Genomic DNA, 27422 nt, shown 5'->3' with positions numbered 1-27422 from the left:
GAGACTTGTACACTTGAAACCTAGATAATTTTATTAACTGCTGTCATCCCAATAAATTTAATTTAAATAAGAGAAAGCCCACAACGAGATATCATTTCACAACCATTAGAATGACTGTCATCAAGAAGAGATAAGGGATTGGCCAGAATATGGAGATAAAGGAATACTTGTGCCTTGTTATTAGAAATGTAAATTGGCTCAGCCACCATGGCAAACAGTATGGAGGTCCCTCAAAAAAAAAAAAAAAAAAAAGTAGTACTACCATATGATGCAACAAATCCTCTCCTGGGTATATATACAAAGGAAACAAAAACAGAATATTGAATCAATATATGCATTCCCAAGTTTATAGCAGAATTTTTCACAACCGCCAAGATATAGAAAAAACACAAGTGTCCATCACTGGATGAGTGGATACGAAATATAACACACACACAAATAATGTTTAGTTGTGAGAAAGAAGAAAATTCTACCATTTGCGACCATATGGATGAAACCTGAGGACAGTATGCCAAATGAAATAAGTCAGACATAGAAAAATAAATACCGTATGACATCACATATATGTTGAATCTAAAAATGCTCAACTCATAAAAACAGCAACTGAAATGTTGGTTACCAGAAGCTGAAAGACAGGGACTGAGAACTATGTTAGGGTGAACACTAGAAACTACTAGATAAATGAGTTCTGGAGATCTAATATACAACACAGTGATCACAAACAAAAAAATACTGTATTATAAAATTCAAAGTTGCTAAGAAACTACATGTGAATGGTTCCCACCACAAAAAGAAAGTGATAATTAAGTGATGTGGTAGAGGTGTTAGCTAACACTATGGTACTAATCATACTACAATATAAAAATAGATCAAATAAACATGTTGTGCACCTTAAACTTATTCAATGTTATATATCAAGTATATTGCAATAAAAATAAATTGAAACAAACAAGCAACAAAATCAAGAAAAAACAAGTCTCTTAGGCTTAAGGATCAGATTTTAAAAGCCCAAATGGAGATCTAGAAAGGGAATGCATCTTATGATTGGATCCAGTGATAACTGTGAATCTGGTCTTCCCACAGAAAATGGTGCCATTCCCATACAGTAGAACCTGTCTGGGCTAGCCTGCCCCCGTGTGTCACAGCCACAAGCAGAGGTGACCAATCTACTCCCAGATGTGTCAAGTTGTGCTGATTCAGTCCCCACCCTTTAGAAATGCTAGACGCCATCATTATACAGCTACAGTCAGTAGTGTCCAAGCCGGCAACATGTCCTCTGTCCCTTACCAGATGGCCATGACAGCTCCCAGATATTATCAGTGGCAGGTAGTGTTATCAATGACAAGTTGGGACAACCTATATTCCACCCAACATACCTGACCCCTGTCCATCACAGAGCCACTGACCCTGGTAGAGAAAACCACACTTCCTTCTACAACAGGCAGAAACAGGCAGGCACCTTGGACTCACCCTGAATTAACTTAAGGCCCTGTTTCTCCTGACCCCTCCATCTCATGGCATCAGGCAGCTCAGGTCCAGCATCTCACAAACCTCTATCTAGTAGCCAAAGGTAGACCAGGACCAGTGCCCATGACCCTCCACCCAATGAAGTACTTAACCTCGATAGAGCTATTCCTGTCCATCCACCCAGCTAAAGATGTACAGATGGCCAATAAGTACATGGAAAGATACTCAGTGTCATTAGATGTTAGGGAGATGCAAATCAAAACCATAAAGTGAGATTACCATATAGAATGGCTATAATTGAAAGAGATATTAACAAGTATTGACAAAGATTTAGAAATATTGGAAATCTCATACTTGAAATATAAAATGATGTAACTACTTTGGAAAACAGTTTGGCAGTTCATCTTAATGGTAACACACAATTATAATATGACCCAGTATTCCCATTCTTAGGTATACAATGAACAGTAACCAAACCGTATTTCCATACAAAAACATGTACATGAATGATAACACCATTATTCATATTAGCCAAAGAGTTAGAACAATACAAAATGCCCATTAAATGATGAATGGATAGACAAAATGTGGCATAGAAATTCAATGGAATATTATTCAATAAAATTAGACAAAATATTGATACAATGCAATAACATGAATTTCTAAAACATTATGCTAAGTAAAATAAGCCAGTCACAAGGAACTACTTTCTGTCTGTTTTCATTTATAGGAAATTTCTAGAATAGGCAAATGTGTAAAGACTCAAGTAGATTTGTAGTTGCCTAGAGATGGAGAAATGAGGATGGGGAAAAAAAACTGCTGATGAGTACATTTTTTTTTGTTTTTTTTTGGTGATGAAAATATTTTAACATCAACTATGGTGATGGTGGCACAACTGTATTTGTGTACTAAAAACCATGAAGTGGAGACTTTAAATGTGTAATTAGTATTGTATATTAATTGTATCTCAAGAAATCTGTTAAAAATAATTTAATGAATAGATAAGTGGGTCCAAGATTATTAAAACAGATTACACAGAGTAGGATTTTTAAGTTTGTTCTTATTTTTGCAATCAATATTATGAATGACCCAACATTATACTTTTGTAGACTTGTACTAAGTGGTTTGCACTTTTGAACCTGATTTAACTCTTACTATTTTCTGGTGACTTGAGTAGTTTTTGATCCACATGCACATTTTATTTTATGTTATTATTATTATTTTAAAAATATGTTTCTTATTGCCCTGGCCAGTTTGGTTCAGCGGTTAGAGTGTCGGCCTGCAGTCCGGAGAGACCCGGGTTCGGTTCCCGCTAAGGGCATGTGCCTCGGTTGCAGTTTGTTCCTGGCCCTGGTTGGGTCGTGTGGGTGGCAACCACTCGATGTGTCCCTTTCACGTCGATGTTTCTCTCTCTCTCTCTCTCCCTCCCACTCTATCTGAACAAAATATCAAAAAAAAAAAAAAAAAATGTCCTCGGGTGAGGACTAAAAATAAAAATATGTTTCTTATTGATTTTTTAGAGAGAGTGATAGAAACTTTGAGAGGAAGAGAGAGAAAGTTGCCTCCTGCATGACCCCCACTGGGAATGGAGCCTGAAGCCCGGGCATGTGCCCTGACCAGGAACTGAACCAGGACCGCTCAGTCCAGGGGATGACGCTCAATACACTGAGCCACACCAGCCAGGCCACATGCAAATTTTAATATATTAAAGTAGTATATACAGTTTCCTTTCTTGTTTTTTTTTCTCATACAATGTGACCTTATTTTCACCTCAAATCACTTTATTTGAAAGTAACCATTCCATTAGAGATATTGAAAAGTGTGACTACTTCTGAAATGTAATCTAACACAAGCTAAATACTTTGCCCATGTTTAAATACAAACTCTCTTTTTTCTTTAAAAATACATCCAAAGGGAGGTTAAAAGTTTAGCTTACAATTAAAATATTATTAATATCATCTTTCCCTACAGAGAAAAGTAGGATGCTAAAATAATCAAATGCATAGAGTTAATATTCTTTAGATAAAGTGTCATATTTTCATTAATGTTTCATCATATGTAATTTTCAATAATTATTTTGATTTCTTTCTCTGGCAGTTTTTCTTCTGAGTCAACTTAACTAAAGCTACATGGTAAAATACATCTTGTCACATCTTGTCTTAGTTTCCTTCAAAGCATTTTCAGAGACCCCATCTACAAAAGGGCAGAAAAAGATGCACAGACAGTATGACCAGATATACTAGGATTAAATTCCAATTTCTCCATAAACAGATAAAAATATATATGAGATTTTAAGCAACCTCCCTGACCATCAGCATGTACAGTTTTAAGTTATCAGTAATAATCCTTTCATTCAAAGTGATTAGAAATAATAAACACAATGAAAATACATATCTAACACAGTATCTGACCTGCAGAGTGACAATATATTATAATAATTATTACTGTAATAATGAGAGATATTGCTGAAATTAGCCCATTGTGGGAAAACTGTAATTGTTATAAATTCTGTTAAATAGAATATGTACCAATGCAGGCTTGTGTCTTAATTAAGATTTAGGTAGATTGTGCAATCTAATAAAGTACTGCAACCTCAAAATTATTGTCTTGGCCTTATTATCCTATTTTCCTAAACTGTGATACCAGATTGGGACTATTCCCACTCTAAAAGTTCCCATAAAGGGAATTTTCAATTTCTGTAATTTACCTGTACAATTAGCCTGGTGGTTGGGTTTGGTCTATTTCCTCATGCAATCTTTATATAGATTCAATAACTGTAACTAGCTCCTTTCTCCCCATTTGCATTCCCTGAGATCTAGGTGCTACATAGTAGCTTTCAAATGGATATAGTGGGGACTGAAGGAGATAAACTGTGTGAAGATGCTTGCAATATGATAGACATTTAATCTTTGCTGTATTCTCTGATTTAACCTTCAGATCCTCGTCAGCTTCTACATTTCCATTCCAAAGGGCTGTACATATTCCCGGTCAGAGATCAAAAGGATTCTTTGCATGACTGACTCAGTACTGAATGCTTTCACTGAAGAGGAAAAGAACCACATCAATAAAGAAAATAACACATGAATTGTAAATTTATGTTTTGGGCTTCATAAATATTAAAGTTGTTAAAGTATTTAAAAGCAAAATTTTAAGAATCTTTGTTATAATTTCTAAGGAATAGGGAAAGGTTGTGATTTAGGTCTAAAGAGAAATGTTTCACTCGGAATTTTGATGTCTCATTGTTTTTTAAGAAGGTAACCATTTTGTTTGTTTTAAATTGATCTTCTAGAGAGAGAGGAAGAGAGAGAGAGATAGAAACATCAATCTGAGAGAGAAATATTGTTCGGCTGCCTCCTGCACCCCCCCTAATGGGAATCAAGCCCATAACCCCAGCATGTGACCTGACCAGGAAATGAACTGGGGCTTCTCAGTCCATGGGGTGCCGCTCAATCCACTGAGTCACATCGGCTGGGCAAGAAGGTAACAGTTTTAATGTTATACCACATATTACATTGATGTATCTATTAGACATATTATGATTTTATGTCATTTACACACAAACATGAATTTCTGATGAACTGGCATCTATGTAATACCCTTGCCACATGTTAATCATGTTCTCAAATATTTATAACAAACCACAAGGCCATAATAGAGTTAGCACATAGCATAAAGATACATGGTTTCCTTTTAATTTACTAAGCATTATATACAATGTCAAAAAAACAAAATATGCATTATCCAAATGGTATTGAATTACATAACATCTTTCAGGTTTAAAAAATATGAATTATTAACAATTGTCTTGATATTAAAATTACATAAAATTCTAGAAAAAAGACAAAGCATTTGAGTGTGATAGCATGTAAAATTATTATAGATTGTTTTATAGCTAAAAATATTAAGCATTTCTCTGGCAATATTTCTGATTTCTCATTATAGTTTTATCTTTTTACTTCCAAATGCAACATAAACAGATGACCCAAAGGTTAGAGGATGTACCAACTGGAAATATAGAAACGCGTAAAGTTCAAAATTCCTATTAACTTTTCAATTTCAGTTTTCAAAGTTGCTGTTTCTTTCATTTCACCTGATCACTGCAGAGTTAGCTCTGAACTTACATGCCACAATAAGTTCCAGATTTTTATATTTTTATCATGTATATCAAGTAAAATGAAAGCATTGTCATCGAAGCCCAGAAAAAAGGATGGTTTATTTTTAAAAGATGTCAGTTAGATTAGCAAAATAGAAAATCCACTTGACCCAAAATGAAATATTGCTTAGATATGTCAGCACTTTGAAATATTACACAATATTTTATAAAAGAAAGCTCTTTATACCTTTTGAATTGAAATTTTATTATTGTTAAAAAAGTATCTATTTGTGTAGAAAAAAATATCTAGCTGTTTTACTCCAGTTAGATTTCAGAATTTAGGTTAAAGTAATTTTAATTTGGTGATTTAAAAAGAATAGGTTATTTTTACTCTTTATATAAATTTTACTATGTTTCTTTATACTTGTGCATTAAATTGTGCACATACATATTTTGTTTGATATGTCATTATTATAATAAATATTAATATATAAGAAGATAATTATAATTACTAACATAATTACAATATCCTTTATTTGTACTGTGTATCCATTGATGTTTTGTGAAAAGAAATAAGAACTCAGTGAAATATCTGCATAATTACCTGGCAAAAATTTCATGTAGAAGCAATATAGACGACCACTTTATTAATATAAGAGATGATGATTATCTTGATTCAGTGATATGATTCTGTTCCTTTTGATTTGCAAACTTACAAATTTATAATCTAAAAGTGTGTGTTAAATGGAATTATTGGCCTTATGGTAAGTATTTCTTCCCCCCAATCCCTGGTCAAATATAACTTCTGTGTGATTCTCATTATAATTAATTTATTCTAAATCTTTTTTTAAGTTTATTTTTCAAAACAAAATATTTATGGTCTTTTTATATTTTTTATTTGTAAAAAGTGAACAAGAAAAGTTCCTTTTATACTTCATCCTAATAAATCTTCATGGTTTGTATATATAGAGAGAATAATTTCCTATAAAAATGCATTATTTATCAGTGATTATTTTAAATATCTGTGGTAGTCTTAGGCTCCAATCTCATGAAAACGCTAGACTTTATCCTTGGGTAAAGACTATACCCATAAATATATTTTATATCTTATTTTGTTTCTCAAAATACCTCAGAATTATTATGCCATATCCTATAAAAATATTCTGAAGAGATCCTTTCATTCTTGTAATAGATCATCAATATTAAAAACATGATCACACCTGGTCCGTGTGGCTCAGTTGGTTGAGCATCAATCCATGCACCAGGAGGGCATTGGTTCTGTTTCTTGTCAGGGTACATTCCTGGGTTGTGGGCTCCATTCCCCGAGGGGGGCATGCAGGAGGTAGCCAATCAACGTTTCTCTCTCATCCATGTTTCTATCTCTCTTTCCTTCTCCCTTCTTCTCTCTCTAAAATCAATAAAAATTAAATATTCATAGGCATTTTATGTTGTATGGTCATAACTGTGAAGAGAAATAATTGATGATAGGATCCTCTGTCTAAGCAAGAAGAAATCATCTGTTAGTCATAAACACAGATGGTACAAAAGAAAATCTGAAAGCCATTTTACCATCTCTAAAGTGCAAATAACAAAACAAATCAACAACAACAAAAATAGGTCATGGCAACTAGTCTTCTCTAAAGAAAAGATCATTTATTTTGTAAATTATATCTTTAAGCTGTTTTATTAAGGTAGAGTCAAGTTTCCCAATATGGCAAATCTTGTGGATGGGCTCATTCAGCATCTAGCCCAAGCTCTTTTTTTATATGTCTTCCACGTGATGCCTGCTAAAAAGAAGTATGCTGAGAGAAGACAGTGATGCTGCCGAGATCGGACATATAAACTGCATTTCAAAGGTCTCTTGCAGCTAGGGTGTTGAATATGAATTGAGTTCTGCTGTTAGTGTGAAATTTGAATTCACTTGGTGGTAAGCCCCAGAGAGAAGCAGGGCAGAAATTCATCTTGAGTGTGTGGACCGGGGCACGGAAGGTAGTTTTAGAAACTGTAAATGTATTGGCTGGTTTTCATTTCAAAAGTCAGCTGCCTCCTTTTAGCAAAGGGAGCAGCAAATTTGGTTTGGAGCATGATTTCTGGAAGTCACTTTGAGTCTATCTGTTCTCTTTTGCTGTTCTGTGACTGATCTAACGCCCAATACACATGCACTCTGTGTTACCTAGCTGTGTTGTATCGCGTGGCTTGCTACTGAACCCTGACCACTGGACCCATGAAAGTTATTTTTATTATTTATCTGGCATTTAATGCTGTAAATATTTTTAGTGCACCATGTAGACCCTTATTGTTTTTATCTTCTCATCGTCACTTTACTCCTCCACTTTAGGGAGATGCTTCTCCCCCAACTGTGTTCTCTTTACCTCTCAATTAGTGCATTCAGTCCCTGTCACCCAACTTATCCATCATAGAGATGGGGAAATGACCTGTTTACAAATGTGGATATTCAATCTTCTGGACAAAGTAATTGGGTCAAACAGTGGATAAAAATCTCAATGTTAATCTTTGTTTACTAGGTTTGTTATATAAATACTGTAAGCATTTATTGCTCTACAATGCAGAGAATGCTTGGTTAGAGGAAAGAGACTAGGGACAGAATGAGGCAGAGATGAGCTAAGGATAAAAGTCATCAAGAAACACTGGCCACATGAGGTCCTCAGCTCCAGTCCTTGGCACAGGTAAGCGTAAAACTTCTTTGCATTCTGTGAGATTCTCTAAATCCACCCTCCCCCAAATAATTTTGGATTAGATAGTGCTGTTTTTCCAAAACAAATGAGCTAAATGCAATTGAAACCTTCTAGGATCATGAGAAACTTTTACCTCTCCTTAAAGAATTTGAATTAAGAATAATTACCAGAAATAACTTTTTATGATTTATCCACAGGGCAGGGAAAATGACAAATTACTGAAAATTGGCTGTTCTTATTGTCCTGCAAATGACCCTCTTCCCCCCAAGCACCAACATGCCTTAACTTATTCTTCGCTCCCAATGTGGATTATATATTTCATTTTCCCTTTCTTTCTTTGACCCTTTCGTGAATGTGGAGTCTCCTACTCACTTTTATGTCCAGGGTTTTCATAATTAAATTTGATTCTTTTCTCTTGTTTATCAGTCTCATGTTGATTTATTTAATGATCAGATAGGTGAAGGAACCCAGGAGAGCAGAGGAAAGATTTTTCCTTCCCCACAATTCCTACTAGCACTGTCTTAAACCAAGACTTTACACACCCTGGCCGGTTTGGCTCAGCAATTGGAGCATCAGCCTGCAGACCAGAGAGTCCCGGGTTCAGTTCCTGCTAGGGGCACATACCAAAAAAAAAAGACCACATTATTTTTTCATTTGTATCCTTCCAACTCACTGTAGCTATCTTATTTTATCATCCACACCACTATCATACCATCTCAACATTAAGAAACAATTTTATGTGCATATATATAACTAGATAATACATTCATAGTTCCATATGAATATATAATATAGCCATGTCTTTTTCCTTTCTTTAATATTTCCACACAGCTTGTAGGTGTAAAACCAGAACTTATTGCCATGTCATACAACACTGGCTCAGATAATTATATGTACATAATAAGCACTTTCCTTACATTCATAGTCTTGTACTTAATTTCCTCCTTCTTTCCTGAATATCCTCTACACACTATACTATCTCAGAAAGCTCAAATATTTTCTTTTCTATATCACTTGCCCCTCACTTTCTTCCCAAGTAAATTTTGACATTTTTTTCTGTTCCTGGAGCATTATCTACATACTTCTCATATCAATTAACAATGTATGCATGTGTAAATACGTATATTTATTTGTATGTGTATCTAAAATTGTTGATTTTTATTTCCATTATTGTTATAAGCTTGTAATCTCCCATGTGGCTCAGTAGTTGAGCGTTGACCCATTGCACCTAAATGTCACTGGTTTGCTTCCAGTCAGGGCACATGCCCAGGCTGTGGGCTTGATCATCCCCAGTGAGGGGCATGCAGGAGGCGGCCAATCGATGTTCTCTCTCATTGATGTTTCTATCTCTCTCTCCTTCCTCTCTCTCCAAACTCAATAAAGAAAAAAAAGTTTAAAAAATAAACAATTTTCGTCTCTGTATTCCGAACTCCTTTATAATAAACAGAATATAAAAGTTTCATAAATGTCTATATAATGAAAAACTCTCATGTTACAATATGCTCAAAGGATTCTTTAAAATTAAAGAATGCATATAAAGATATGATATAAACTTTAAGAAATCCCGCAGAATGTTAAAGAATAATGTGTGATCTTCTCTATACATGTAAAATAGATCTGCAATGATTTCAAATTCACTTATCGTCTGTCACCCTATTAAATTGGTCTCAAAAGGAAGCCTTCATTAGTGGTTGAAATAGAAAGCATTTACACAGGGCACACTGAGTATTTGACAATTAATTGCTTTGCATACAAGTGAGATCAGAAATTTCTCAAATAAAAATCAATGTGCTTTCTCATATCCATTACCAACTTCATTACATTTTAAATTACATATGGTATAGTAGACATTTTAGATTCTCTTATTCACGAGTAACACTTAATGATTATCCATTAGTAAAGCATCCTATTGGGATTCTAAATAGTGAAGGTTGTATTATCTTAGCAAATATAGATACAAATTATGCAACTAACTACTTTAAAAAATATATTTTCTTGTTACATCCAAGTTCTACTTAATATGAAAAAAATAAAGATGATCAATTGTTTTAATATGATTTCAAATCCACTTGTTTATGACAAAAAATAAAATTGATTTTAAGAGTTAAAGTTGTTTTGATATATAAAAGCAAAGTAAGATGTCTTGAAATGTTATCATTTCATCTCTTATTCTTGATAAGCACACAGCAGCTCAGCTGCTGAGGGGCATAGCTAGGGGCTTATCAATAAAAACCATCTCAAGAAGCTACTATGGCAAGGGGACCTGTAGGCTATAAATGTCGAGAGTTTGTTAGGACGACAGGATAGAGTCAGTCTGAGCAAGGTGAGTCTTTGCTGATCAAAATAGTTCTCTGAGACTTTGGGGGCGTTAGCTCTTGCCATGTCAGGCTACTCCTCCCTGCAGTGGTGAAAGCCTGGCAGTGGTCCTGCAGATGACATCAGCTCGCCCCCCTCCCCTGTGCGCATTCCCTAGCTAGGTGCTCTGTGGCAACAATGAAGTGTTCCTTTGTGCTCTGGCAGCTGGACTTCAGCTCTCCAAGAGCTGAACTGTCTCTCCTGAGGATCAACTGGTATAAATTTACACCTCAATTAGATTCAGACTTCATTCTTTCTTATCTCTCCTTGCCTAGAACAATGGTGTAATTAATCTATCATTGTTTTGGAGGATGCTATTTTTTTATTGGCTTATTAAGAGACATTATCCTGCATGCTATTATTAGCTTGTGAAATCCTTATAATCCCTACAGTGAATCTGTGTTAAATAAAATAATGGCAAAATAATCTTAGTTTTTGAACATAATTTTGCCCCCTGAAACAGAAGTGGAGAACATATTTATAGGATTCACAAAATCACTTGATTTTTTGTAAATAAGCTTTTATTATATTAAAAGAGAGCAGAATTTTCACACCAAAATATGTCCTTTGACATATGGATTATTCTAGGCTGATTATTTTTAAGAAACAATAGATATAGAAAAAGATCTGAAAAGTGACAAGTTACCTTTTAGTAAGAGACATTTAAATTTATAAGGGACATCTCCATTTGTAAGGGTGTCTCCCTCTCAGTACCAGGAAGAGAAAGGTGACTAAATCTTTAGAAATTTATGAAAGGAGAAGGCAGGGACTTCAGTCTGCGTAAGAACAATACCCATGTTTACTTTGCTTGATAAAATCTTATAACTGACTCCCTCTGTTCCACATCTTTTGTGTGTGTGTTTAGTTGTCGCTTGCTGCTTTTTGTTTATAGACACACACAAACACACAAACTGATATCCAAGTTACTACCTAATGTGCTTTATATACTTTTCAGTACACGTAAATCACACTGCTTTCACTAAAAATGCAACCTCAAGCAAAAACCATAACAGAACAATACCTCTATTGGATCCCTGTTATTAACAAATATAACAAGTGCTTCTTCACTAAAGCTCAGAGATTCTATCTGTGCTTTATTATTGTAACTCATTTCAGTAAAAAGTCTAGTCTTAATAACACTGATTAAAATTCCATGCTTATCTATAAATTCAAATATGCCAGTATATGAAATTTTAAAATATTAATTAGCCTTACCCAGATATATCACGAAAGACTATCTTCTTAACAGGAAAAACATTAGGGCAAGTGGGTTTTTGAGAGAGAAGTTGTGAGTCCAAAGTATTCACTGCAAAAGAAAATAATGTCACCTGAATGAATGTCCAGACACGTTATTTACTTTAACATTATGGTACTAAAAATGATGGCTAGAACATTATATGCTATAAGGGGGATTATAATTATTAATTTTATGTATCAATTTGCTGGGCCATGTGCTCCAAAATCAGGTCAAACATTATTCTGGATGTTCTGTGAAGACAGTTTTTGAATGAGATTAGCATTTAAATCAGTGAAGTTTAAGAAAGCAGATTCCATCACAGGGGTGGGTCTCATTCAATCAGTGGGTAGAGTTACCTTCTCAGACCAAGAAGGAATTCTCCCAGCAGACGGCCCTCGGAATTAACTGCAGGTCCCCAGGGCTCCGGGCTACTGCCCTGCCCTGCAGATTACAGATTTACCAAGGCCCACAATCAATGACCCAATTCTTTAAAGAGATGTTCTTTTTATCTATGTAAACATTGTCTTGGTTCTGTTTCTCTGGAAAACCTTGACTAATAACAAGGATTTAGGAGTAAATTGGTTATATGTGTAGACAGAGTTGCTAGACATCTATAGTAAAACTGTCTTCCAAGAAAGAGGCCAGTATCTGAAATTACCTTGATACTTGCTGACGTTCTTGGCTGGTACGATTGTCACGTTTGTCATTCTTGCATGAGATTTTTGGGGAAATCTGACTAAACACAATATCTTTAAAATATATTAGCTATATAAAGATTTAGTAAATGTATGGAAGCATTTTAAATTCAAACACGTACAATTACACAGTCAAACCAGGAAAGATTAATAATCATTCAATTTTATAGTTTCATTGCACGAGTTAATAATACTTGTAATTAGTGATACTATCTAACATTGATTGATTGTTAATTGTGTACCAGGCCTTAAGCTATGCATTTTACAGTCACATTTTTAGTAATGAAAATCTTTCTATGAGCCTTGGCTGGTTTGGCTCAGTGGTTAAAGCATCCGCCTGCGGACCAGAGAGTATTGGGTTCGGTTCCTGCTAAGGGCACGTACCTAGGTTGCAGTTTGTCCCTGGCCTTGGTGGGGGTTGTGTGGGTGGCAACCAGTCTATGTGTTTCTCTCACATTGATGTTTCTCTCTCTCTCTTTTCCTCCGTCTCTCCCTCTGGCTCTATCTGAAGATAAATGCAAAAATGTCCTCGGGTAAGGATCAAATCAAATCAAATCCCTCTATGAGGTAAATACTATTGGTAATACATGCAGGAGGCGACAGACCATGGGAGGAAATTAATCCCCTAGACTTGCAGTAAGTGACTGGACTGGGAAGCAAGCCCAGGTCTATCTTATTCCAGAGCCCCAGAGACAACACTGTCAACCTCTTTGACTAGTACCCTCACTGACTTGTTTAGAGTAAATGGCTCCTCAACAATCATTCAGCATCACCAGTTTATTTATGTATTCATTTATTTTTTAAATTCTCACCTGAGGATACTTTTTTCCATTTATCTTCAGGTAGAGTGGGAGAGAGAGAGAGAGAGAGAGAGAGAGAGAGAAACATTGATGTGAGAGAGACACATTGACTAGTTGTCTCCTGGACAACCCCAACCAGCACTGGGGACCGAACCGCAACCAAGCTACATGCCCTTGACTGGAATCGAACCCGTGTCTCTTTGGTCTGTGGGCCAACGCTCTAACCAGCCAGGGCACCAGTTCATTTAAATCCTCAGTTAACTTTAATACATTTGGAAATATCCAACCACCATTCTCTTTTTCAATTGTGCTAGAATATTCATCTGTCAAATTTACTACTACTACACTCCTCAAACTTGGCCGTATTATCACATACATTATGTTAGCATCTTGCATTTTCAAGGTTTTAAAATCTCAGTCCATTCTTAGAAAGAGCGTGCATGTGTGTCCTGTTTGAAATTTTATTTTGGCTGAAACTTAATCACATATTACTTTACCAAAGTTATTTTACTAATGAGTAATTTAAAAAAAAAAGTACAATGAGAAAGTTAAGGGCATAGTCTTCAGAACAAGAATGTCTGGCAACAAATCTTAGCTCGTCCACCATCTAGTTGTGTGAACTGGGTTAAATCATTCAGATCTCTAGGTCTTAGCTCTTCCATGAGTGAAAATGGTGATGGTAAAAGTGTTCACCTTGGAGGGTTAGTGTGGGGTTTATATTCATGCATATTTGTCAAGCTCTTAGAGAACAGTACCTGGCAAGTCATAGCCATGGTACAAGCATTTGGTAATACTACTCTTATTTTCAATAGTAGTTTAACACATGGGTAACCATATGAACTTGTATATTCTGAGATAAAATTGAATTATTTGATTTATTTTAAGTAATATTTCACTTACTATTGTGATTTTGTCTAAGTTACAAACTTTATCTTACTTTGAGTCCGTTCAGTTTACAAGGCTTGCTTAGTCAGCCTCATATGCCCACTCCAATTCCAAGCACAGACTCAGCCATCCATTATGCTAACTCTGTTATTCAGGATCAGTGCTTAATGCATTTCTGAGGCAGCTGGAAGTTTTTGTGTAACTGAGACATCACTTTGACAGATGAGGTCACAATAGCTTTAGCCGATCTTCTTTCAAATCTGAGGAGCGCTTGCTCACGTGGGTTTAGCTGAAGCATCAGAGGCTGTGCATGCTGCCCAGCAGCCCACAGTGTTCTCTACACACATCGCTATGTTTTAAATTCTGCTTCAGGGCTTTTAACAAGCTTTACAATTGAGAAAAAAAAAATGCCTACTTATTAAACATAATCTTTTTAATAGGTAATCTGAAAAGGCTAGACATCCTCAGTACAATGAAATGCTATAGGTGATATAATTTTTATTAATTTAAATTTGAATTCAAATATATTAAATTTAGTATATTTTTAAAACAAATTTTGTTATTTTATTTGTAGTATCATATTTTTCTGAATAAAGTTACTCATACAGGAGCAGATAAATATATTTTAATTGGAAAGTTTATTAATGAATTTGCCTTCTACTAACCACTGCCATTATCACAGTCATATTAATATATCATCTCAAATATGTTTAGGATATTAAGACATTAATTTTCTTAGGTTACTTTCTTCATTAAGAAAAGAACCAGCAAAATTGAAAATGGCTTTTAGAATATTTTTCATCTTAAATTGAGTAGTCAAGTGTCATTTTACAGTTCAAATGAGGTCAATTTAACTTATTTTATATGTTGAAAAAATCAATATAAATATGAAGGTTTGTATTTGGTAACTAATAGCACAATATATTTTTAGGTAAGTGGATCAAAAGAAAAACAAGAAACTACATTTAATGTATAGAGAGCAAATTAATTTAAACAGATTATAACACTCTCAGAATTCATACTTCTAAGTTTAAACATATAAATGACCTAGAATTTTATATGGATTTTTTTATTTAAATGAATATATTTTACTTTGTCAATAGCAAAAAATATGATAACCCAACATTTTCTAACCTTTCTCTTTTCAAACTCACTTAAAATATTTTGTGGAAACAGAGTTTTCATGGAGATGTTGATTTTATATGCATAGTATTTGCCTGGGAAACTGTTTTTAATAGTGGTACCACAGGCAATTATATGACTGCCTAAAATTAGAAAAACAGATTTTAATAATTCATTAAGAGTATTTGGTCCCTTTTATTTATGTAGAGCAGTAGATAATAAGAGTTTGAAAGATAAGTAATGTAGTCATTTATGCTAAATACGGCAGATATAGTTCCTATATATGCATTAACAAACGTAACTGATAGATGTTATACCAATCTGTAAAGAATTTAGAGAAAACATTTCTCTATCAATAAATGAGGTTACAGAACAACGGAAAATGCCAATTCAGGTTTAAAATATTTTGTTTTTTAATGCAGAATAACTTAGTATCTGAGAAGGACAGGTATGCATTCTATGTAGACAATCATTGATGGCAAGGAGGTGAGGAACAATGTATTTTTAGATGGTAGCAGATAGTTCTCATTGAAGCAGTTTCCTTATCATCCAGAATAGGACATAAGAAAAGAGAGTTTTTTGGGTATTTTCATACATTGGCTTTACTTTAATTGCTTATGACATGCAAAGTACAAAGATCAACAAGGAGTAAAAAATGACAATAAAAAAGATCAATCCTCCAGAAATTTATAGTTTTGTGTGGAGACAAGCAATTCAACTAAAAAGTGACTTGTATACGAGGAAGCAGAGGATCCGGTGGGAAAACACAAAGATCACTTTCTGCAGTGGAGGTGTGCCGGTGCCGGGGAGGTGGGATTAGGGAAGGCTTTCCTCTGGAGCTGCATGTAAGTTGGGAGCTGAGATGGTAACTCCAAATAGCATGTGCATATAAGTGTTTGTGTGTATGCACGTGTGTGCATGCTATGTGCATATACACACATCTGCAAGGACTGGCTCGGGATTTCTAAGGAGAGGATGCTCAACCCAATTCAGCACGCATGGCTGTCTGATAATGCCATGACCACATTTATGTTTCAAAACCTGTCAATCAGTCTAAAATATAAAATAATGAAGTAAAGGTGTCAAATCTAGAAAGCAAAACAAACATGAAGAAGTAAATTAAAGGAAACAGAAAGAAGAGTACTGAAGTAATTCAAGAAAATTTGTTCAACGATTCATTGCTTCCAAGGTACTTTTCTAGGAAGCAGAAACGTAGACAAACCTGTTGCTACCCCATACCTAGCGAAGGGCAAATACTGAGACTAAAACATGAACAATTAAACATGAATCAGACAAGTGCAGATAGCAGCAATTTTATAAACTAGACACATAGTCACTGGAAGTGAGTAACATTAGGGACAAAGCACACTTCTCAGAAGAAATGGCTGATGAGTGGATTCACTGGGACAGGTCAGCCATGGCAAGAGCCAGGGGAATGGTTCCACCAGCAGCGGGGACAAGCCTGAAGTCAGAACACTTTAATGTGTTCAACTAATCACTAGAAAAGGTCAGTATGATTGAAGAAGAAGTGAAGGAAAGAGTGTAAGAGAATTTAGAAAGTTAGGCATAATAATTGTAACTATAAGAAAGTTAATAATACTGGAAATGACCACAAATAAACCTACTAATACTATATAAAGGATATAGCGATCAGTCTTATCAATTAATTTGATCTGGAGAATGAAGTAGAGGTATTTCTTGCAGTGCAGGACTATACATAATAAGCAGCTATGAACTGAGCTGTGTCACCCCAAGATTCATATGTTGAGGCCCTAACGCCCTGTGGGATGGTATTTGAAGATGGAACCTTAGGGAGGTAATGAGATTAAGATTAGATCTGAGTGTAGGGTCCTCACAAGGGAATTTGTGTCCTTATAAGACAAGAACAGAGAGCTTTCTCTCTCCCTTTCTCTCTCTCTTTCTCACTCTTGTTCCTCCCCCTCCCTGTCTCCCTCAAGACGGGAGGAGACAGCTATTAGATGGCCATCTGCAAGCCAGAAAGACTCCTCGCCAGACCTGACCCTGCTGGCGTGCTGATTGGGGCTTCTAGTCTCCAGATTGTAAGAAATACACTCCAGATGTAACCACTCAGTCTATGGTGTTTTGTGATACCAGCTTGAACAGACTAATTTACGAATTATTTCAGCTTTCTTTATCCACAGAAATAATTTGTTTTTGCCTTCTTTTCAAAAATATTTTGCTGCTAAGAAATTCTGGGTTGACTGTATCTTTGTTTCAGTGTTTTACATCTGCCAGCCCTCTCCTTGCCTGCACATCCGGACAAAGCGTTGTTGTTATTCTTGTCTTTGCTCTTCTAGAACTAATGCATTATTTTTCTCTGTGTTTAAGAGTTCTTAAATTAAGATTTACTTTAGGTAATTTGATTGTGATGTGCCTTTGCTGAGCCTTTGTTAAATGTACTCTGGTTTGGGTTCATGGAAGTTTCAGACTTCCATGAAGCAAGTCTTACCACTTTGTAAAAAAAAAAAAAAATTATACATTAATTTTTTTCAACTTAGTCCCTCTTCTTTTCTGCTCCAGACAGCTTGATAATATCTCACAGGTCACTGACTTCTCTATTTTATTTTCTGTCCTTAATTTTAGATAGCTTTTATTACTATACCTTCAAGTTCACTGATCTTTTTCCTATGCATTGGGTAATCTCTATGACTTGCATCCAGTGACATTTTCATTTCAGTGACTGTAGTTTGAATCATTCCATGTTTCCTTTGAGCTTTTGTTTTTTTCTGTTGCTCTGTTTATTGTGTTTCTGTTTACTCGATCTTCTTGAACATCAGAAGTATTAATATGATTAGAATAGGTATTTTAAAGTCATTTTCTACTAGTTCTATCAACTTCTCATTTCTTAGTCTTATCTAATGAATTTTCTTTAGAAGTATGCAGGTCATAATTTTCTGTTGTTTGCATGCCTGGTCATTTTGGGATTAGGTAATTTTTGGATCTGGTACCTTTATATTATTAAGTGATGAGTTTTGTTGTGCTATTTAAAATTGTGCTTTTTTTAATGATATGCAGTTAAGTTACTTTGAATCAATTCAGTCATTTCAATGTTTATTTTTTAAAATTAATAAACTATATTTCATAGCAATTTTAGGTTCATAAATTTTCATCAGATACATGACAATGTGGATTAATTGATTTGTAACATTTTTTCTTCATCTTTTCTGCATGTATTTTTAGAGACCAATAGTCCAATTTACAGTGGACAATTAAAAGAAAAATTTCTCCCTACAAAAAATTGAGTTGACCCTAAAATACTGAGTTCTAGTTCTTCCATTGTCATATACTACCAATGAAATTTATCTTAAATAAAATAGAACTAAGACTAATACCTTGGAACATCCAAAAGTTGTCAACATCGGTTGTAACTCAAACAACCAAAGAGAAATCTAATTCAAAGTTAGCAGAATTGGGGGAAAAAAATGCAAACTTGCAAAGTTTTTCTTTTAATTACCAGGAACTAGGATTTATTCCCACTGCTACTTTTTCCAATACATATTTTTTTGGTAACTAATCATTTTGTTGTATAATAAGATAATAAATCAGTAAGTAAATAAGTATGTTAAAAGTGTCTTTAAATATTTACTTTATCATCAATTAATTTTAAAGATGCTCAGCAAAAGAAAATTAGATGACTTCACTTAAAGGAAAATAAATTTTCAGAATGAGTATCAAACTTTTTAAAGATTAAATCATTAGATAATTTAACTTAGAACTGTGAATTTTATCTACCCTTGAACACAGTAAAAAAAATATTTTTATGGCAACTACGTTTGTCATGCATGCCTATGATATAGATAGAGATACAATCTGAAAGAAAATATTTAAGAATCAATGTCTATATTTTATATGACACACTTAAAATTCCATTCAGTTATAGTACATTCTATTTCACATTTTTAATGGGATTGTAACTCACTAAATTGCCTTCATGACCCCATAATAGATCATGACCTGTGTTATGAAAAATATTACTTTATGCAGTTTTCTAAAATTGGATATAGCAATGCAACTTAACTTTCAGCCACCATCATTGGGGAACAGATGTAGTAATTTACTAAATATTATATAGTACATGCTAAGTTCTAGGCATCCTTTTAAACAATCTTCACAGATAACTTCTTACAATTTCCATGAGTAAGGTTTTTTTATAGAGCTCTGAGTTATTATGTAGCACACTTCCAGATTCAGCGATGCTCTCTTATTCACTACCTTTCAGAGTTTCTTAACTGTATTTTTTTTTATTTTAAAAATAATTTATATATTATTGATATAGAAATACTAAAACAAACAAACAAACAAAGAGAAACAGATATTCTTAATCAGTATGTTTGGTATATAGTTTAAACATGAAGCGGACTGATGTAGTTGAAAACTAAGAATTCTTCCAGGAGTGACTGCATTTTATTTAGAACACAAGTGAACATAAAAATTATAGTTTTATAAAGCGATAACTTGCATTAGTGGTTTAAAGAAAGCATGGAAGATTGATTTCGTGGGCATTTATCTGGCATCTAGACATCATGTACCCATATCTGAAATGCCTAAAATTACGGTCACACTGAGTTCTGTCAGCAGTCTTGTCATCAGATAAATGAACATTAGGAGTAGATTAAAGAAAGTCAGGTTTCAGAAATGCTACTGCAATTACGTTCTTTGTTCATCCAGGTAACTCTTATTTTTCCAAATAGAATGAGAAATTAATGTTTGAAGTTTGCTATGAGTGCTTGAATATAAATAAACACATTGCATATCTATTTTCTTTATCTGGAACATTTTTGGGATGGTCTAGGATTGTCACTGGAAAATAGTCATTCCTCTGCACCACTGCCACATCTTCCCAGGCATTCTGGAGACGACCTTGCCAATCGCATTTCAATGTTTCGGCTCCTAAGAGTGTCTGGGACACCCTATAGATAATCTTCTTCAATTGTAACATCTAGAAGATGGATGAGTGGTAAAGAGAAGCTTTACATCTCACATCCCAAACATTTTGACTTCTCTATCTGCATATAACTACATAACTATATAACTATATAAATATATATACATATATGTACACGTGTGTGTGTGTGTGTGTATATATATATTATATATATCATATCATATCAATCAATGCACATTCATTTCCTAGGTCTTATTACTTGAGCATTACCTGAAATAAATAATGTTTTATATTTAGAATGTGGAAATAATTTTATACTAAGATATAAGAAGATATAAAATGCTATACTATGTACTATAAAACAATAAATTGTTTTTAAGAAAAGAAGACTTAAATTCTCAATATGAGTATCTTAATTGTTCAATTCATTTCATACCATAACAGCCGATTAACTAGATAATGTTACAAACTAAGTTCTGAAAGATCTAAAAACACTCATTAAAAGGAGTTTGGCTGATATAAAAGTTGTTAAAATATGTCTTCTCTATCCTTCATTTGGTTGGCATTGCTTTCTGATATTGAATGCATACTTTTTTCTCACTAGTTATGAATCAGTTATGCCAAAAGTTTGTATCTGATTATTTGTACTTTCTTTAAAAAATGTTTATGAAGGGAACTGTATTTTCCTCCATGCCTTCATTGCAATATTGAGCCTGCATTTTAAATGATCCACCAGTAGACCTTGTTAGACTGACTTTGGTTAATTCAAAGGTGCTTTTGCAAATCTTTGGTGAAACAAACATGCTAAGCTCTGATAAAGTGACATTTCTCAAGGACTCGTATCTTTGTGATTATAAATTTTGCACATAATCTATATTATGTATTTTCATTAATATATCTGTCCAGCTTTAATGAAAATGAGTGTAGTGAAGCCTGTGGAAGCAAACCTTCACATTCATGTTTATGCCTGAGAGTTACTACTTGACGAGCAAAGCAGAGTTCCCAGGGTGGACCAAGGATCAACGTGAACAGTGTGAAACATCCTGAGCAACTGCGTTGATTGTCCCTGGATTTGTAAATAAGTTTTATTAACTTTTATTTCAATAAGTTACATTGTTTTGTTAACTTAAGAGTCTTAATGTTTATTCAACATTTTACACAACTTAAGGTATATGTTAAAATTTATCACAACAACCAACGAAATAGTAATTATTATGAAGATATAGCCAGAGTGGGACATCAGCAAGACAGTGGATAGAAACACTGGGTACGCCTTCCCCCCTGGACATGCATATTCAGCAATTAGGCACAGACTAATTCCACTTGTAAGAAATCCAGAAATTATGTCAGGGGTTTCTGAATCCTGAGCAATTAGAAACCAGGCACAAGGAAGCCAGTAGGAAAATCTGAGACACCCTCTTGCTGTAATTCCTACACTTGGCACAGTGCCGTTTAATCAAGAGGAAACACCTAGCTTCCAGTTTCTCTCTGGGAAGGGAAGAACAGAACTGGAGCAAATGTCCAATATTCATATTTTTCTGGTAATAATACTTTGCATGTGATTACAGTGTTATCAGATTAAAACAAACTGCTATACCACAAAGACAGTACCTGAAGAAGATATACAGAAGACAGTGAGAAAGGAATAAAAGCATGTCGCTACAAATAAATCAATGAAATACAAAGGAAGAGAATAGGAAAAGAGGTACAAGTCAGACAGAAAACAATAACAAAATGGCAATAGTAAGTTCTTCCCTGTATTAATTACTTTAAATATAAATGAATTAAAGTTTTCAATCAAAAGACATAAAGTGGCTGAATGGTTTAGTATTGTAAAAGAAGAAGTAAAATTATCTGCTTGCAGTGACACTATTTTACATGCTGAAAACTAAAAAAAGCTACAAGAAAAAACTGTTAGAACTAATCAACAAATTTAGGAAACTTGCAGGATGTAAAATTAACACACAAAAATCAGTGGTATTTTTATGCAGTACCAATTAACTATTTTAAAATGAAGTTTAAAAACACCATTTATAATAACACCATGAAAAATAAAATACTCAGAATTACACTTAACTAAAGACGTCAAAACTCGTCAACTGAAAAATCACAAAATGTTGATTAAAAATGATCAAACAGATATCTGCACCAAGGTAGCATTAGTCATAATAGGCAAGACACAGAAACACTCTAAGTTTGCATCAATAGATAGAGAAAGGAACTTTGATACATACACATACACTGGACTATTATTTATCCATAAAAAAGAAGACAAGCCTGGCCGGTGTGGTTCAGTGGTTAAGCATCAACCCATGCACCAAGAGGTCACCGGTTTGATTCCTGGTCAGAACACATGCCCAGGTTGTAGGTCCGATCCCCAGTGAGGGGCTTGCAGGAGGAGGCCAATTGATGTTCTTTCTCATCGATGTTTCTCCCTCCCTCTCTCTCCCATCCTCTCTCTCTCTAAAAATATAAATAACAACAACAACAACAAATTAAAAATAAAAAAAGAAACACAAGCCTGCCATGTGCAACAACATGGATGGAACTGGAAAGTATTATGCTAAGTGAAATCAGAGAAAGACATATACTTTATGATCTGACTTGTATGAGTAATCTAAAAAATACTCTATTCATAGAAACAGACAGAAGGTCAGGTGTCAGGATGACAATTTAAGGATATGGAGTTTCAATTATGTAACATGATCCAGAGGTCTGTTGTACAACACTGTGCCAATAGTTAACAATATTGAATTGTGCACATAAGTGTTTGTGAAGAGGATAGAGCTTATGCTAGGTTTTCTTAGCACACATATGAAAGATATCTTTAGAGACATTCTAATGCCTGTTTTCCCCTTCTTGCACAAATGAACAACAAATGTATCTCATTTTAAAAGAATGCATTAGAATATTACCTTTTAGTAATACGATTTAGATGAAATACAAAACTCACTATGTATTTTTGTTCAACCTGTTTTAAAAATACACAGAGTACAAGATGTCAGCAATAATTATTGAAACAAATGAATGGTCTTTCTGCCATGAAATTATTACATCCCTAAAAGGGATTGTGAATATACTGTGGTTAAAGGTCAATTACAGCTTCGGGAGGGTTGCACTGCATTTATGTCAAGTTGTAACAAGCAACCAGGAAGGTCGTGACCTTCATGAGGACTGCACAGAGGGAGATTAGCAATGACATTTCAAATGCACTCAAATCAAACAGCTCCCATTTCTAAGTTTAATGTTCTTATGAATTTGCTTAAAACACCTATGCTAACAAGTAGAACTTTAAATACTGTACCTGTAAGTCTTAATAGCCATATTTAATTATAACCATCTCATTTTTATATCACAGCAAACAGCATCTTGGAGCTGATGGATACAGACTAAATTAGCTTCATAGATTTTAAAATAAATTTATCCTTATGCAGAACACTAGAAATTGTAAATAGTAAGAAATAATAAATTTAACAATACCTTTGAAAATAGAGCCATCCCTCATAAATAACTTTTAGTTCAAATAATATTTTACAGATGATATGACATATTACACATATGTATGTTATACCCCCCCACATATATATCATAACAAATATTTTTTTAAATTCTAAAATATCAACACATTTTCCACCATTTCAAATTCTTCAACCCATTAACCTCTGGCAAGATCTACACATATTAGCATTATAATTTCTAGGACATTAGAAGGATGTTTTTACAAACTAGTGATGTCAGTATTTTTAAAATTCCCAAGTGATTCCCATATGTCATCACACTTGAGAAACAACATCCCACAAACAATCACTTTGAGGAATCCAGAAAGAGCAGGTACATTTCCCCCCCTGAAGAATTGCTCTCCTAATTATTTTCACATTCAAAGAGAGATTGCGGGTTTAATACAGGTATAATTGTCTGCCAAATTGGTGTGCATACCTCTGCCTTACATTATAAATGCACCACAGTTTGCTTATATCCTGTTTGAAAGGAGCGGAGCGATCAATGAAAAACGAGGTTCGTCTGCAAATAATTTTTTGAATTGTTAAAGCAACTTCTCTCATGAAGAAAGAGGACTTACCTTGAGGAAGAGAAGTGAGATGTACGATGGTCAAGCAGGCATGCTGACTCATTTAACACCTTGGTAGTTTAGCAACAGCTTGTCAAATCAGCTCTTCACAAGCGAGGAGCCCCACGCTACAGGAAGGCCAGGGGTCTGGGCACAGCGCATGCTGCGGCATGATGGGGACCAGTTTTACAGGTTCCAGAGAAACAGATTTTGGTAAAATAAAATCACTTTCTTCCCCCTTATTTCTTCTCAACATACTACTTTTGGTATAATATATGTGTACAAATATAAATGGATGGGTTTCTAAATTTCACAATATTTGGTTCCTTTTAATAAGGACCTGTTAGAATTCAAACAGAATAGATGACCCTGTTATTACTCAACCAGTCTACAGGTCACTGTGCACTGTGTTTTAATGAGTGATTCAATACAGTCATTCAGTGGATCTTTTTCTACAATACATTTTCAAAGTAACACAGATTTAAAGTTATTGGTTCCAACCTGTGTGTAATTCACTTTACCCTCATGCATTTCCCAGGACAAAGACTATAATAACGATCTGTGGACTATATTTAAAGAAAAATAAATAGAGACCTAGAAAAAAATATTCTTCATATGTTTTCGTCTTAAAAAAATAGCATAATGTTTTTGAAATTTTATTTTAGTCAATGTTCATTTATGAAATCAGTACTCGTGAATTTTTGTATTATAACATTTTATGTACTTCACATAAAATGTATATGTTAATCATGCGGAAGTAATGTAGCCTTTACCTCTTTGTTTATGAGGCACATTATTCTACCAAGATGTACATGAAACATATTGCTTTAGTTCTTAAATTTACTCAATTAACACATGTATCTATAATGTTATATTTATAAATAGACACATATGTATCAGTAATTTTATTGTCACTATTTTTGTGTATATACCTTGATTGCTGATTAATATTCCAAGGGTTTATTGGTATTTTTTTTTTTTTTTTTGGTGGTACATGCCCCTAGCGGGAACCGAACCCGGGACTCTCTGGTCCGCAGCCTGACGCTCAACTGCTGAGCCAAACTGGCCAGGGCGGGTTCATTGGTATTTTCTGATATGCATCATAGTCTCTTCTGAAAAGGGTCCTGAGTTGGCACCTCTATGGATAGAGCACCCAGGCTGGCAAACAACGGCTGGGTCCTCTCCTCCCACTACTTCCTTTCTGTGCGGTCCTCGGGCAGCTCCGCTTCTCTATTCTCCCTATTGTGCTCTTTTCAATTGCTCGGTAATATTTTTACATAAAGATTTTCCAGAACAAGAATATTTCAGACAAGAGAGACAGAAAGGGCAAAAATGATAAGTTTTCAGGTTATAAATCTAGAAACTTTATAGTTGACTGTAGAGAATGGCTATTCAGAGGGTTCTTCAGAAATAATCACCTCTATGTTGGATCTATAAATAATTGTAAGGATGGTGACACCATTAACTGAGACAGGGAAATGTCAAAAGAAATGCATTTACCAGGGAAAAACACATGTTCTTTGTGAAAATAATTTTGCATTTAGCCTATCTCCTGATTTTACAAGAAGAGAGCTCAATATACAAGGACCATTTTTATCTTTCTCCATATAATAGAAAATTATTAAAATTCTATTCAATGGCTATTACATTACTTTTTACAGGAACTCCATTATACAAAAATGTTTTTATATAAAAATACTTTGAAATATTTCTGTCTCATAATTTTTAGTGTTGGAACTGGTTATTTTCAAATTCACAGTGACATAAATACTTGTTTAATCTTAGGGTCTGTGCTTGCTAACTATTCTCTCAACCTGGCATTATATCTGCATCAATTCCCTTTTCAACTTCAAGTTTGTTCAAATGTCACTTTCAGTAGATAAGGCTGACCTTGTCGATCTGACTTCAAATGTGGACTGCCTTCAGAATCTTTAAATTCTCTACTTTTGCAGAACGCGTACTCCCACCTATTGTTCTAGATACTTCACTTTCATGTTAGTCTTTCTTAGTCTTGTCCCCACTGAAATATAAACAGCATGAGGCAAAAAAACATGCTTGACTGTTTTGTTCTCTAATATACCCTGTGACCGTAATGCAGCACGAGCATCAGAATAGATAATATATATTCGTCAAGGAAATGAACGAAGGAAGGACTGTCACTGTGACTCAGCAGCAACATCAGCAGGGTTGAGTGGTGCCACAGGGAACGTCATTAGCTTTGTTGTGTGGATTAGACTCACTACATGCAGGTAAAGTTCTTTGCTGGCCACATATTTAATAGAAAGACAGGTATGACTGCAAGACAAGACCATCGGTCTCAGTGTAAATGGGAAGCTTTGGCTCAGTAAGCTGTATTTAATTCCTTTTGGAAATAATAAAACTGTATCTTTGACACTCATGTAGAGACATATATAAATAGGACAGGAATTGTTCATCATTACTGAAAATTATTTGAGGTGAAACAGTAATACATCCAAAGACATGCCTATAGGAGCCAGAATTTCCACAGGTTTGATCAGTTATGTATGTATAGAAATGTCTTGACAGAAAGAAGAGGGGGAGAATATGAAAGAGACTTCTTCCAAACACAATAACGTACTCTTTTTCTGTGCCAAAGCTGAAATATTACCCTAAAAAATTTACTTCCCAATGATCTCTAATGTAAATGCCTTAAACAGAAAACTGAATGCAAAGTCATAACTTTGTCTTACTTTATTTGAAGAATTTAGAATAGAAATCTGGATCAAAAGAGCAAACATCCTTTGAGACACTGAGTTAAAATATTTTAGCTTTATCATGAAATTAAGCATTAATAACAGAAGTAGTTCAACCTACCCACTATATCTTATTGAGAATAACAGTGAGGATAAATGGTGATGGAAAAAATAAAATGAAATAAAAAGAACAATAGTGGGATTTTAAATGCCCATTGCCCAGTTAAGATAGCCACTTCACAAAGCATCAGGATTTCACTGAGCTCAGAACTACACCACTGAGTTCCTGACATCTCTTGTTTGCTGAATAATAATTTACTACAGATCAAACACATTCATTATTGCTTGAAATTAGATATCTGTATGACAAATTACATAATGCTAAA

This window comes from Molossus molossus, unplaced genomic scaffold (assembly GCF_014108415.1).
Source record: "Molossus molossus isolate mMolMol1 unplaced genomic scaffold, mMolMol1.p scaffold_m16_p_5, whole genome shotgun sequence".
NCBI lineage: Eukaryota > Metazoa > Chordata > Mammalia > Chiroptera > Molossidae > Molossus > Molossus molossus.
This window is presented reverse-complemented; position numbering follows the sequence as displayed.